At 41.3% G+C, this 14,492-nt stretch overlaps 2 long non-coding RNA genes across 2 annotated transcripts; one reads left to right on the forward strand and one right to left on the reverse strand.

The window, feature by feature from the left end:
• Positions 1 to 4,678: 4,678 nt before the first annotated feature.
• Positions 4,679 to 7,074, forward strand: LOC105499713 (uncharacterized). Its single transcript, XR_011623310.1, has 3 exons — positions 4,679 to 4,807; positions 6,248 to 6,469; positions 6,941 to 7,074. It is a non-coding gene; the product is annotated as an uncharacterized lncRNA (long non-coding RNA).
• On the reverse strand, positions 5,705 to 12,417 carry LOC139363285 (uncharacterized). Its single transcript, XR_011623311.1, has 3 exons — positions 10,166 to 12,417; positions 5,990 to 6,069; positions 5,705 to 5,720 (listed from the first exon to the last, which is right to left on the reverse strand). It is a non-coding gene; the product is annotated as an uncharacterized lncRNA (long non-coding RNA).
• Between the last annotated feature and the right edge of the window lie 2,075 nt (positions 12,418 to 14,492).

The following is a 14,492-nucleotide window of genomic DNA, read 5'->3' on the forward strand; positions in this document are numbered from 1 at the left end:
AACAAGCAATGGGGAAAGGATTCCCTATTTAATAAATGGTGCTGGGAAAACTGGCTAGCCATATGCAGAAAACAAACTGGACCCCTTCCTTACACCTTACACAAAAATTAACTCAAGATGGATTAAAGACTTAAACATAAAACTTAAAACCATAAAAACCCAAGAAGAAAATCTAGGCAATACCATTCAGGACTTAGGCATGGGCAAGTACTTCATGACTAAAACACCAAAAGCAATGGCAACAAAAGCCAAAATTGACAAATGGGATCTAATTAAACTAAAGAGCTTCTGCACAGCAAAAGAAACTATCATCAGAGTGTACAGGCAACCTACAGAATGGGAGAAAATTTTTGCAATCTATCCATCTGACAAAGATCTAATATCCAGAATCTACAAGGAACTTAAACAAATTTACAAGAAAAAAAAAAAAAAACGCTATCAAAAAGTGGGCAAAGGACATGAAGAGACACTTCTCAAAAGAAGACTTTTTTTTTTTTTGAGACGGAGTCTCGCTCTGTTGCCCAGGCTGGAGCGCAGTGGCCAGATCTCAGCTCACTGCAAGCTTCGCCTCCCGGGTTTACGCCATTCTCCTACCTCAGCCTCCCGAGTAGCTGGGAGTACAGGCGCCCGCCACCTCGCCTGGCTAGTTTTTTGTATTTTTTAGTAGAGACGGGGTTTCACCGTGTTAGCCAGGATGGTCTCGATCTCTTGACCTCGTGATCCGCCCGTCTCGGAAGAAGACTTTTATACAGCCAACAAACATATGAAAAGAAGCTCATCATCACTGGTCATTAGAGAAATGCAAATCAAAACCACAATGAGATACTATCTCATGCCAGTTAGAATAATAGTCATTAAAAAGTCAGGAAACAACAGATGCTGGAGAGGATGTGGAGAAATAGAAATGCTTTTACACTGTTGGTGGGACTGTCAACTAGTTCAACCATTGTGGAAGACAGTGTGGCGATTCCTCAAGGATCTAGAACCAGAAATGCCATTTGACCCAGCAATCCCATTACTGGGTATATACCCAAAGCATTATAAATCATTCTACTATACAGACACATGCACAGATATTTGTTGCAGCACTGTTTACAATAGCAAAGACTTGGAACCAACCCAAATGTCCATTAACGATAGAATGGATAAAGAAAATGTTGCACATATACAGCATGGAATACTATGCAGTCATAAAAAAGAATGAGTTCATGTACTTTGCAGGGACATGGATGAAGCTGGAAACCGCCATTCTCAGCAAACTACCAGAGGAACAGAAAAGCAAACACCACATGTTCTCACACATAAGTGGGAGTTGAACAATGAGAACACATGGACACAGGGAGGGGAACATCACACACCAGGGCCTGTTGGGGGGTGGGGAACAAGGGGAGGGAGACTATTAGGACAAATACCTAATGTATCCAGGGCTTAAAACCTAGATGATGGGTTGATAGGTGCAGCAAACCACCATGGCCCGTGTATACCTATGTAACAAACTTGCATGTTCTACACATGTATGCCAGAACTTAAGTAAAATTAAAAAAATAAAATAAAAAAGAACAATAAGGGAAAAAGCTGTCCCCATGATTCAGTTACCTCCCACTGGGTCCCTCCCATGACATGTGAGTATTATGGGAGCTATAATTCAAAATGAGATTGGAGTGGGGACACAGCCAAACAGTATCAAACAGCTAGGGGGAACTGCCATTCATCTTATTACCCTAAGCTTTCTATTTTCCTTTTGAGTTTCTAACTTCTCCTGCTTTAGCCTACATACCTGGCTGTCAGCCTCTTTTCTTTTACTGATTTCTGATTCCTCTGCTGAGCATGGTTCTGCCTGAAATCCAGCCTAACTCAGAACATACAGCCCACCAAGCCCTTACCTGTGATATATTCAGTGTCTACTGTGGGGCAGGTATATATTTTCCCCTTCAGGTAATCTCACAACAATCCCACAAAAGACAATTTTTCCTCATCTTACAGATAAGACAACAGGCTTAGAGAAGTGAAGTGACTTCTTCCAAGTCCCTCCCAGGACAAGAATATTGGTCTGTCTGGCTCTGCAGCCAATGATTCTACTACCTAACTTACCTGTACACTGAGCCCCAAAGGGCCCATCCTGTCTTTAACCACCTTTCTCAGGTGTCCAGGCCTGGAGCTCCTTCCCCAAGCCTCATTAGCTATTGGCTAGATTTTGTACAACTCTAATGGACCTTGGACCACAGAATAGTTAGCCAAGTGACTCCAGATATTGTGACCCTCCCAAATTACCTGCTGCTGTTTCCCTCTCACCAAACCAATCCAGTGTCTGTTTTTTATTTTAAACTTAAAAGAGTGATTCTATAATTATGCATTGTTAGAAATCTGTAAGTCACAAAAAATTAATCAAGGTATAAAGAACACCACTAAAGTATTAAATCTTTCACAGACCATGAGCAGATATCATTGCCGTTAGTACTTCCAGACTGGTATGAAGTTCCCTGTGCTGTACTCTTCTGTTCCCTCCTCCACTTCCTCAGCAGCCTGCCAGTGAGGACCTAGCATGCTCTGGCCTCACTCCTCAAGAATTATGACACTGAGGGTCTTAATTGACCACAAAACTCAATATGAGATGAAAATATGAAGTAGCTACCAGAAAATTGAATGCCATTTTAGACTGCATTAATAAAAAATTGTGTCTGGAGAAGGTTTTGGAGTATTGCACCTACAAACCATCTATAAACAATTATAAAACAATGAAGGCCGTGTGCTCAAAGTAGTCAAAAACTAAAATAGAAGGAAAAATAGGATAGAGGAGGAGATGGCCTTTGAAATGGGCCTTGAAATATTGGTAGAATTTTGATAGGTAGAGATGGCAGTCAGACATTCCAAACTGAGTTAATGTGTTTTTGGTTTTGTTTTAATTTTAGAGACAGGGTCTCACTCTGTCACCCACACTGGAGAGCAGTGGTACAATTATGGCTCATTGCAGCCTCAAACTCCTGGGCTCAAGAGATCCTCCCGCTTTAGCCTCCAGAGTAGCTGGGTCTATAGACATAAGCCATCATGCCCTGAGGGTCAGCTGCAGCCCTGTTTTAGAAATAGTATGGACTCAGGGGCTAGAATAGCAGCCAGAATTCTAGCTTTCTCTTTCCCCTCATTGTTCTTTTCATGTGTGCTTCGTTCATCTCTTTTTGCAGATTGGCATCCTCTGCTTCTTGAATCCCCATGCAGAAAATATGGCTACCAACAGCTTCTGAATCTACCTGCAGAGAGACTGACTGCTCTGTTATTTTCCCAGCATCTGTGAAGAGACTCTGACTGTCTAAAATGTTGGTATAGTGATCACCCCAGGGTTAAGCAACCATGACTGGTGAAAAGGAAAAACGTTATGAACCTGGCTGTTCAGAGCCACCTGAGGAAGCTTGTAGGAGAAGGTGTCAGTTTACAGAGAAAGGGGAGGCCTGGGCAGATGATACAAGAGGTGCCCATTACATCCCTCTGGAGGTGAGCTGTCTAAAATGGTAGGCACTGGCCACATGTAGTTACTTAATTGTAAATGTAAACTTCTTAAAATTTCCTTGGACACATTAGCCTCATCTCAAGTGCTCAATAGCCACATGTGGCCAGTGGCTACTGTATTGAGCAGTAAAGATATAGAACATTTCCCTCATTGCAGACATAGTGAACACCTCTCCTCTAGAGTTATTTTTGGTTCTACCAGCAAAAGCCCAAGTGTTCCAGCTAGAGAAACAGCAAATTTCTTTGGGACATGAACAACTAGAAAACATCTCACCTTGTCCTCCAATAACTTGGAAAGAAAGTTTTTGTTTGGAGACCCCAGAACTGGTTCTTGTTTTTTGTTTGTTTGTTTGTTTTGTTTTGTTTTTGAGACAGGGTCTTGCTCTGTCACCTAAGCTGGAGTGCAGTGGCATGATCTTGGCTCACTGCAACCTCCGCCTCCTGGATTCAAGAGATTCTCGTACCTCAGCCTCCTGAGTAGCTAGGACTACAGGTGCACAACACCACACCCAGCTAATTTTTGTGTTTTTAGTAGGGATGAGGTTTTGCCATGTTGGCCAGACTGGTCTCGAACTCCTCGAGACTGGCCAGACTCACTCGACCTCAAGTGATCCACCCACGTCGGCCTCCCAAAGTGCTGGGATTACATAGGCATGAGCCACCACACTTGGCCTGGTTCTTGATTATATCCCATTTGAACACTGAACAAAGCCTCCTAATTTCATTATGCCTGAATTCTTAGACTACCTTACCCCCAAATTTCAAAGATAATTAATTCAATCATCCATCTCATCTTCGTTATGCCAGGCTACCAGACAAATGCAATTCCTTTTAGTTAACTGTTTTGTCCAGTTTCCATAATATTCTGTTTCTTCTTCTGCTGGTTTCCTTCTCAGTCCTGTCTATTATGCCTTATCAGGACTTTACATGGCAGAGATGGCTGCTGTCCCCTAAAATTCAGCATCCCCTTTCACAGTGTAGATATGTCAGTTGAATTTGGCTGCCCAGCCAGGAACCGCATCTTCCAGTCCTTCCTGCATCCAGATTATGCCATGTGACTAGTTTTCATCAATGAAATGAGAAAGAGATTTATGTCACCTAACAGATTGGTTTTTTTAAAAGCATCATTGTTTTCTCTGCTCTCTTCCCCTGTCTGAATAGGAAGGATTCTGTAGCTTTAGGGGAAGTCAGAGCCACAAGATGGAAGGAGCTTGGATCTCCGAACTATTCCATGGAAAAAAGCTGCAGTCAATGAAGAACACCTGCAATAGACTCTTAACCTGGGGGTGACGACAACCACTGAAATGTGAGGGCTTATTCGTGAGCGTTTGTCTAGCATTACCCTAACTGATACCTAATTGATTTCCTCACATCCTCAAACTTCTTGCCTTAAATTTCTTCTCCTGCCTCTCCCCTAGCAGTCCAGTTCCCCTCAAGCTTCTGGAAGAGAGGCTGCTCATTCTTCCACAGCAGCCTAGACACCAGGGAGGCTGAGAGATGCTACTGGCGTTTTCTTTTCTTTTTTCTTTTTTCTTTTTTTTTTTCTTTTTGAGATGGTGTCTCGCTCTGTCGCCCATGCTGGAGTGCAGTGGCACAATCTTGACTCACTGCAACTTCAGCCTCCCAGGCTCAAGCGATTCTCTTGCCTTGGCCTCCCGAGTAGCTGGGATTACAGGTGTGTGCCACACCCGGCTAATTTTTGTATTTTTAGTAGAGATGGGGTTTCACCATGTTGTCCAGGCTGGTCTCGAACTGCTGACCTCAGGTGATCCGTCCATCTTGGCCTCTCAAACTACTGGGTGTGAGCCACCACGCCTGGCCGGTATTGGCATTTTCTTAACTCCTAGTTGCATTGTTCAGACCACTTCACATGTGAAATTAATGCCATCCAACTTTTTTTTGTAGTTGGTGTTCCACACACAGATTGGCATTGACATTGTTAAATACTCTGCCTGTGCTCAGGGAGAGAATTTGAGGACAATAGGGAATATTGGCATCAGTGTCTATGGCAACCTAAAGAAATGTATATGAATTTGCGTATACATCAAGCTCTCTACTTACCATGAGGAAAAACATGAATTCTCTCCCAGTCTGGTCTCTCTTATTAGTCTCACTCTTCTTTCCCCCATCCACCAACTGCCTCATCTGTCCCATTTCCATGGGGTGTGTGGGCAGCTGAGGGAGATCCAGCATAAGACATCAGTGCTGAAAAGCCTAGCCTGGAAAAAGCAAAGGCCAAATGAGACTCCATCACAGAATTTCTAACACATATATCCAAGGTGCAAGGACCAATTTGTCAGACCTTTAGATTACATGATAATTGACTGATGATTCACTTTAGAGATGTGAAAATAAAAGTACTTTTATATTTTTGTTTTTCTGAAAATGGTCCCAAAGTTCAATGATTTTCTTGCATATCTCAAATATTACAATGCCATCGGTGATTTAAGGCCAGCACATTTTTGCAGGATATCTGAAAAGAACTTACTTTTCCATAAAGCCCTCTAAGTTTCTTTGCCGCTTATTAGATTTATAGCTGATTCTTTCAAAGTTGACTGTGACCTTGACCTACAGACAACAATAGCAAAATACAAATTTTGTGGAAGGCAGTAGCACTGTCTTTCTTGGATAAAGTCTGCATCTCCTACCAAGAAAAATTCTAAGAGGTGTTGCCAAGCTAATGCACATGGTTAAAGTAACTGCCTCACTGCCCCTTTTCTTTCTTTCTTTTGATTTTTTGTTCTAGGTTTACTGCACTTGCCTCTAGCAAGTTATGGAATTCTGTGCCACTCAAGTCCTCTATCTGTTGCAAAAATGTGCATCCCAAGATGGTGCTCTTGAGCTGTGGTGGAACATCTTCAGACAGACACTATGGGACCCACAATGAAGCAATTGAGAAAAAGGACACCCCTAAAGAACCACCAGGGTGCAGCATTCCTGAGTGGCAGAAGCCATGCAGGAAATCGCAGTATGTACAGCTGGCACTTTGAAGAACAATGAATTCCTTCAAGGCTCTATGCAGGCATTTCAAACAGTGGCTACCAGACAGGCTTGGCATAACTTAGACTCAGTTACAGCTAGAATTATTTTATTTCTGGGTAGGTAACTGAGAGAAGCAGGAATTGTGCATTTATCTCAGTATGGTTTTATTTTTAAAGAATGAAACAGCAACAAATAGAAACAACTGCGCAAAGAGCATAGTTTCTTCTAAAATAAAGATTATATTAGAACACTCCAAATGGGGACACATTGTCTGACAAGAGGTCAGAATATCAGAAAATGGAAGTGTCTTACTTAATTAAATAACCCTGAAGTAATTTAATTTCATGGGTAAGTGAGACTTTTAAAAAGGGTTAAACAAAAGCCAAATCCCTAAGTAGAAATATGTAGCCCGATCGCCTGCAAAATTGTTACAGATCTTTGTGTTTTATTTTCACAGATGCTGCACCTTAGTCCAGGGATTTTTAAAGTGTGGTTCCTGAAAGAGCTGTCTCAGAGTCATCCGTGTTGATGGTGTAACGTAAAGATTTTCGGGCCTCAAGACTGAAGTAGGACAAGGAATTTGAATTTTTAAGCAGCTCACCTGACTTGTCTGTCCTCTAATATCTGAGAACACCTGACTTCTGCTCTTTCAGTAAAGGCAACAATGGTTTTATGAGCACTGTCGTCACATCTCTCCACTCTAGGGATCCTTCTCATTTCTCCCAGACGAGGTCACCCACAGCTGCTGCTTCTAACTGCTGGCTTCCAGCCTGCTGTCTGCCAGCTGGCTCTACCCTCTCCTATAACACAGCAGAGAGTAGCTGTGATCTCCTGTGTGCTCACCCTGCGCTCCCTTGGGTCCATGTTTTGGTCCTGCACTTAAATTTTACAAGCATACTTTCTTTCTCTTAAGGTAAGCAACCATTTTAAATCTCAGCAGTAAACAAAACAAAAAATCACCAGGAAACTATATCAAATCAGGTTTTTTTGTTTGTTTTTTGTTTTTGTTTTTTGTGTGTTTTTTTTGTTGTTTGTTTGTTTTTGAGATGGAGTCTTGCTGTGTCACCCAGGATGGAGTGCAGTGGAGCGATCTTGGCTCACTGCAACCTCTGCCGCCCAGATTCAAGCGATTCTCCTCTCTCAGCCTCCTGAGTAAGCTGGGATTACAGGCACCCACCACCAGGCCTGGCTAATTTTTGTATTTTTAATAGAGATGGGGTTTCACCATATTGGCTAAGCTGGTCTCGAACTCCTGACCTCAAGTGATCCGCCCACCTCGGCCTCCCAAAGTGCCGGGATTATAGGCATGAGCCACCACGCCTGGCATCAAAGCAAGTTTTAACCAGCCTTTTTGTCCACTGATAACATAAAGGAGGTCAGCAGCAGCTAAGTCCTGTGCCGGTAGAGCTTTCTTGTCCTTTCACACTGCAAGATAAATAATCACTTAGCTAAGAGGCCAATTTTACCTTTTTAAAAAAAATTTTTAAATGAGGCCGGGTGCAGTGGCTGACTCCTGTAATCCCGGCCTTGGGAGGCCGAGGCGGGCAGATCACTTGAGGTCAGGAGTTCAAGACTAGCCTGGCCAACATGGTGAAACCCCATCTCTATTAAAAATACAAAAAAATTATCGAGGTATGGTGGTGGGCACCTGTAATCCCAGCTACTTGGGAGACTGAGGCAAGAGAATCCCTTGAACCCGGGAGATGGAGGCTGCAGTGAGCCAAGAGTACACTACTGCACTCCAGCCTGGGCAACAGAGCTGGACTCTGTCTCAAAAAAAAATTTTTTTTAAATGAGAGCTATATCTTATTAACAAAATTAAACTATGTTTGTTTTTGGAGTTTTATTTTTGTAGCATTTACAGAAATCTGTTAAGAGCTTCTTAATTATAAAAATAAGTTAATAACATATTTCTCAAATTGACTTATCAATTCATTGTCATTGTGGATGAAATTACTTTATAATCAATTACCAGAAAGAAACCTGATTTGATTTCAGCTCACCCCCAATATTCAAGGCACTTGGATTTTTGGTCTCCGCCCATTTATTATGTGGTCTACTAAAAATAGACCACATCCTAGGAGTTAGGATTCCAAGAACAGTTTCCACTTATTACTCACTTCTTGATATTTATGGAACTAGTCATTTCGCAAATATGAGCTCTACTCTCCAATCTTTAGAAGAAAAAAGAAAATAACAATAACAACAATAGAATTTCATTCTCTCCAGAGAATTAGCAATGAAACGAGAGTGGAAAGAAAGCAAATGGGAATGTTAGAATTGGGGAAAATGTAATGCAAAGCCAAATGTGAATAGGAATTGCAGTTGACAAGAGGGGAAAAGAGGGTGTGGAGGACAAATATACCAACAGAAAACATGTAAAGTCAATAGCATGCAACCTTTTAAAAAATAAATGTTTTAAGTTCATTTTGATAGTGGATAGGACAAGAATATTGGCACATTATGAAAAAAGACATGACAAGACTATGAATAAACTTTAATGAAAATATATAAGTGGATTACCCTCTATTATAACACCAGAGGCCACAAAACTATAGGAAGCAAATTCTTCACTAGAAAATATTCTTCACAGTCTCTTTTAATCATGATGTATACATCTTCATTCTACATTAACTTTCATACACAGAAACAAATTAGAATGACATTCATTTCTATACTTACAACCTGACATCCTTAGATATGTGAATCTTATGCCAACTTAGAGCAAAAATCAAAATTGGAAGATTATAGTGTAAGAAAAGACCATGGCTTGTAATCGCAGCACTTTGGGAGGCCGAGGCAGGCAAATCATGAGGTCAGGAGTTTGTGACCAGCCTGGGCAACATGGTGAAACCCTGTCTCTAGTAAAATACAAAAAAATAAGCCGAGTGTGGTGGCGGGCGCCTGTAGTCCCAGCTACTCGGGAGGCTGAGGCAGGAGAATTGCTTGAACCCAGGAGGCGGAGGTTGCAGTGAGCCGAGATTGCGCCACTGCACTCCAGCCTGGGCAACACAGTGAGACTCCATCTCAAAAAAGAAAAGAAAAGACCATGGGGGAAGACCAAATCGAGTTGTAGAGACTTCTGGTGTGGATGTGCAGACACGGTTTAATCCATAGTCTATGGTAATCACCATCTGTAAGTGGAGACCCCAGCCTACTTGACTTGGTGGTAGACATTCTTTCCACTGGCAGCAGCTTTCATTTCTTTTTCCTGGAAATTTTATCTTTCTTTTCTGTTATAGAGTAAAATGGAAGCCTGCTAGCAGAACACATCTATCCACATGACTCTGATATAGTAGCCTGCATTTCCCAGCTTATACCAGCTTCCTTTATGGGAGTTATTTTTCATTGCATTCCAAAGACAAAAGACCTTCGGTGATAATCAGTAAAGATCCTAACTTGGTGGCTGACAGTTTTCTACGGAACATGCAGTTCTGACTCCAATAAGCCACAAGGCAGTTCAAATAAAACACTTGGCTGCCCTTTGGGAAGGAGCTGGTGGGCACATCTTTCTCTTTTCCTTCACATCTCATTGCCTGTTGTCACTCATGGAATATGTGCATGGCAGGATCAAGACACCACCGTCTGGTGTTCCTGCTGGCAGGGAAAATGTTGGATTTTGAACCTAGATTCCCAATTTATGTTATTTTACACCCCTCTACCATTATCTCCATTTTATTACCTGGGGGGAAAGTCGTGTTCACTAAGGAGGAGGTGGTTATTGCAACTATTTGAATCTTATCTGGGGCCATTAGGAATTCATCCATCTGTCAAACCTGTGGAAGGAAGGAATATGAATGGAGTACCAGTTCTGATGGTGAAGGGTGCCTTAGAACAGATGTTTGAGTTAACAAGTTTTTTCAGTGGTGTAACATATACCAGGGTAGCACTGGTACCAAATGAGAATGGGGCTTTGTCTTTGTAGACTTTTTTCCCTTGTGGCTTGTTGCAGTGGTTTGAACGGCATGGTTTTTTATTTATTTATATTTTTTTAAAGAGAATTTAGCAATTTGTGGGATTTTTCTAGAATTGAATACTTTGATAATAACTCATTTACTGAAGGAAAGTTCCATTGTGAGATTTTGCTTTGTTTTTTGTTTTCATTTTTTTAAAGAAAGCACAGCAGCATCAGTTTATTATTGTACTCTATTTTAGGGCTACTCCCACTTTAGACATTCTTTGTGAGGTGTCATGCTCTCTCTCTCTTCCTCTCTCTTGGGTGTGAGGGAGGCTTTGCAATATGTTCCTGTAAAAGTTATCAAAAGTGAGAAATGAGATTTTCAATCTTCTCATTCAAACAGTAACTGCCTGAAAAGCCAAGAAGTGGAGTGACGGGTGGTGTTGAAGGTGACAGATTGATGAAGATAAGGAGAAATGAATTTGGATATGCAGGGATGAGCAAACCAATGAAGAGTTGTAAAAACCAGAAAAGCAATTCTGAATTAGATTTAGAAGTGGGAGAATGACAAGGTTAAGTTTTCTATAGGGAGAAAGTTGTTAGGTTGCCTTGTTTGAGACAGCCTGGAATTTCTGAAAAGTGGAAATTAAAAAAAAACTAGAGCAGTGTGATCATTCACAAGAGGCAGGAGTTGATGGTAGGGGTATCTGCAGAGGCAAGCCTTGGGCAACTTCTCTGGGGGTGGTTACTTAATTCTTTGCCGTGGTTTGGTCAAAACAGTGTATTAGTTTGTTTTCACGCTGCTGATAAAGGCATCCCTGAGACTGGGTAATTTATAAAGATAAAGAAGTTTAATGGACTCACTGTTCCACGTGGCTGGAGAGGCCTCACAATCATGGCCGAAGGTGAGAGGCACATCTTACATGGTGGCAGACAAGAGAGAACTTGTGCAGGAAAACTCCGCGTTATAAAACCATCAGGTCTTGTGAGACTTATTCACTATCATGAGAACAATGTAGGAAAGACCTGCCCCCATGATTCAATTACCTCCCACTAGGTCCCTCCCATGACACATGGGAATTGTGGGAGTTTCAATTCAAGATGAAATCAGAGTGGGGACACAGCCAAAGCATATCAAACAGGTTGTTTGTTTATAGAGAATTAACTGCACATCAAATATGTGAGTCAGACTTAAAGTCATAGAGAACTGACCACAGGAACCCCTGCATGAGGCTCAGATTTGGAAAGCTCTCTTGCTCCTGGCCTCCTCGTATCATATATAGTTACTTCATCATTACTTTTAGCTCTGTGGCTTGCACTAAGTATCTTGGTCTCTGTTGCTTCCTGAAAATTGACAAGAAATGAATAATCCAAGTGATCTAACCCCTTCAACTCTGTCTGTCTCACAATGCATCCTTTTCCTCACCTTAACATAGGTATTGGCAAGGTTAAAGGAAAAACAGTTGGAAATCTACATTAAGACATGATGGAGAACAATGTCTGGGTTCACTAGCTTTCTGGGCTTCCACAGAGTCTCTCCCTTTGTGGCCTGCATGAAATGGTGGACACATCTGCTCTCCCATCCCCAGCCCTGTTCTCTGGAAAAGAATTTTACAGTGCCCAGGGCAAAAGAGCTAGGCAATCCTCATCTTCCCACCTAGCTCCAAGGTTTCTAGTGAGAATCAAGTGAAATAACATGTACAGAAGTGCTTTGTAAGGCAAAATAAACACAATCCATATATAGGTGTGAATATAATGTTTTTCTTAAAATTCTCACTTCACATCTCCTTTTCTTATTTTTGTCTCTTTCTCATGTGTGTGCATAGAACTGCCTGAGCATATGAGTGCATGCATGTGAGTCTGGGAAACATTTGCAAAGTTTCACCTGAAAAATTTCTTTCTATAGCATCCTAAAATTTTTATAGAGTTCAAATTTCAATTATTAGATTGGTGCAAAAGTAATGGCAAAAGCACCATTTTTTGCCATGGCAGTTTTCGCCATTACTTTATTGTGCATTTACAAGAGGTAGTCAACTCTCCCATATACACAAAAGTTAAGAACAACACATATTGAACAGAACAGGGAATGGAGAAAGTGCTTTTATAATAAGCATCTTTTTTTTCACCAGCCTTAGCATTCTTAGGACAAATTGAATTCAGTAATCCCCATAAGGCCTAAAGATGAACTTATTTTTTAAGAGAAAGATGAACTCCGTGTCAAGATGGTGGAAGAATATTATTGCTATTCCTTTTATTCTCATATATAGTACCTTTCCATTGAAAAGCCAAAGGTATTTTACAAAATCTGACAGTGATCCTCTTAATGTCCCTCTGGGCTGAGCAGGCTTCATTACAAACAATAAATAATAACTGCCCTTTATTTTGAAATGTCTCCGACAGAAGCTATTAAAAATGGATTGGATAGTCATGATTCATGGATTCTAAAGGGAGCTTATTTTAGGAGAGGGAAGATGGTGGGTTCCTAGATGTTTCTATCTGTTGGAGTTGTTTTGACTCAAGAAGCTAATTGCATCAGAACTCCAGTGTACCTGAAAAGTGTCTCTCATAATTACTAACATTTACTTACAAATTAAAAGAAATATAGGCTATAATCATATTATATAAAGTAAATATGAAACAATTATCAATTTACCGACTCACTGAAGATCTCCAAACCAGATAATGAAACTATCTACTGGCTTGTCTTCTGACTGAGTTCCCCTGAGTTAGTTGTTTAACTAGAGATGTCAGTCACACTGCCTGGCTGACCTGCAGGTGCTCCAAAGGAAAGTGGCCCCTTCTCCATTCCCTACTGAAGGAAGAGCCCTGGGCAGTCACATTTGGTACCATGTATTCCCACCTCTCAGAACACAACTGGTTGGAAAAGAGTGGGCACCAGACCCAGGGCAGTCAGTGTATGAGCTAGTTAGTGACCCATGCATGAAAGATGGTCTAAGCCAATGAGACTATCTATCTTAGGCAATCCAAGTGGGATATTCTAGGAGAATAGAGTTATCAGTGGGAAAATACAGTGAAAGGGAGTGAAATGGAGATAGGCTGGACCACGTTACGAGTGAGGTAAACTGTGCATGAGCTATAGTTATAAATGAGCATATACTTCAAGATGGAGAAAAGAATCACAGATTAGAGGGTGAATAAGCCAGTTCCTAGGAAGAGAAAACAGAGAGGCATGTGTGGAAGGGTAGGTGCCCTGTCAATTGCAGAGCACTGCGGCAAAGACATACTGCTGAGATCTCCAGAGAAGTCTTGGAGTAAGACCCACCTTTCAGTTTATTCTCCTGAATGTATGTGTGTTGACCCTACTCTGGCTTCTGTATCTGTGACATTTCTTTTGTCCTCTTATATGTTCCCAATATCCTGACTTAATTGAGTTAGTTTGGGTCTTTGTTCCTGGAAACCAAAAAGCTCCTTAAGACAGTGACCCTCCAGCATGACAAGGAGTATCGGATATACTTGTTGCTTAGTGTCCACTTCACCAGTGTGTGAATGCAAGCCGTAACTTAGAAACAAATAAAGCAACAACAGCAGAAACATGTCTTCCCAGAACATCTTCCACCAACCTTTGAGACCATTCTCTACTCTGTAGACGTTTTACTCATTAGCACGCTAATTATATCTTTCAGCTGCCAAGCAGGATTAGATGTTATTCTAATAAAAAAGGCATGTAGACAGGGGTATTCATGGAATCTCACTGCATTCTCTTTCTAGCCAGTTTAGTATCAAAATTGTCCCCATTAGTATCAAAATACATATGCAAAACACCTGACAATTTATGCTACACTTTATGCTACAATTTGTTCTATTCTCTTCCCCAAACACTACTTTTAGAAATTAGCTGTTTTCCTTTGGCCATCTAATATTCAAGAGCCATGCAATCATCTTTCCTTACTATTTTCTGGCTTTGATTAATCATCTTTTAAAAATTACTGAAGATAGTTGTCACTATTGACAAATAAAACCAGAAGTTCTCATTAAAATGTTACACATTTTCGGCTGGGCGCGGTGGCTCATGCCTGTAATCCCAGCACTTTGGGAGGCCGAGGCGGGTGGATCATGAGGTCAGGAGTTTGAGACCACCCTGGCCAACATG

Source organism: Macaca nemestrina, chromosome 5 (assembly GCF_043159975.1).
Source record: "Macaca nemestrina isolate mMacNem1 chromosome 5, mMacNem.hap1, whole genome shotgun sequence".
Classification (NCBI taxonomy): Eukaryota; Metazoa; Chordata; class Mammalia; order Primates; family Cercopithecidae; genus Macaca; species Macaca nemestrina.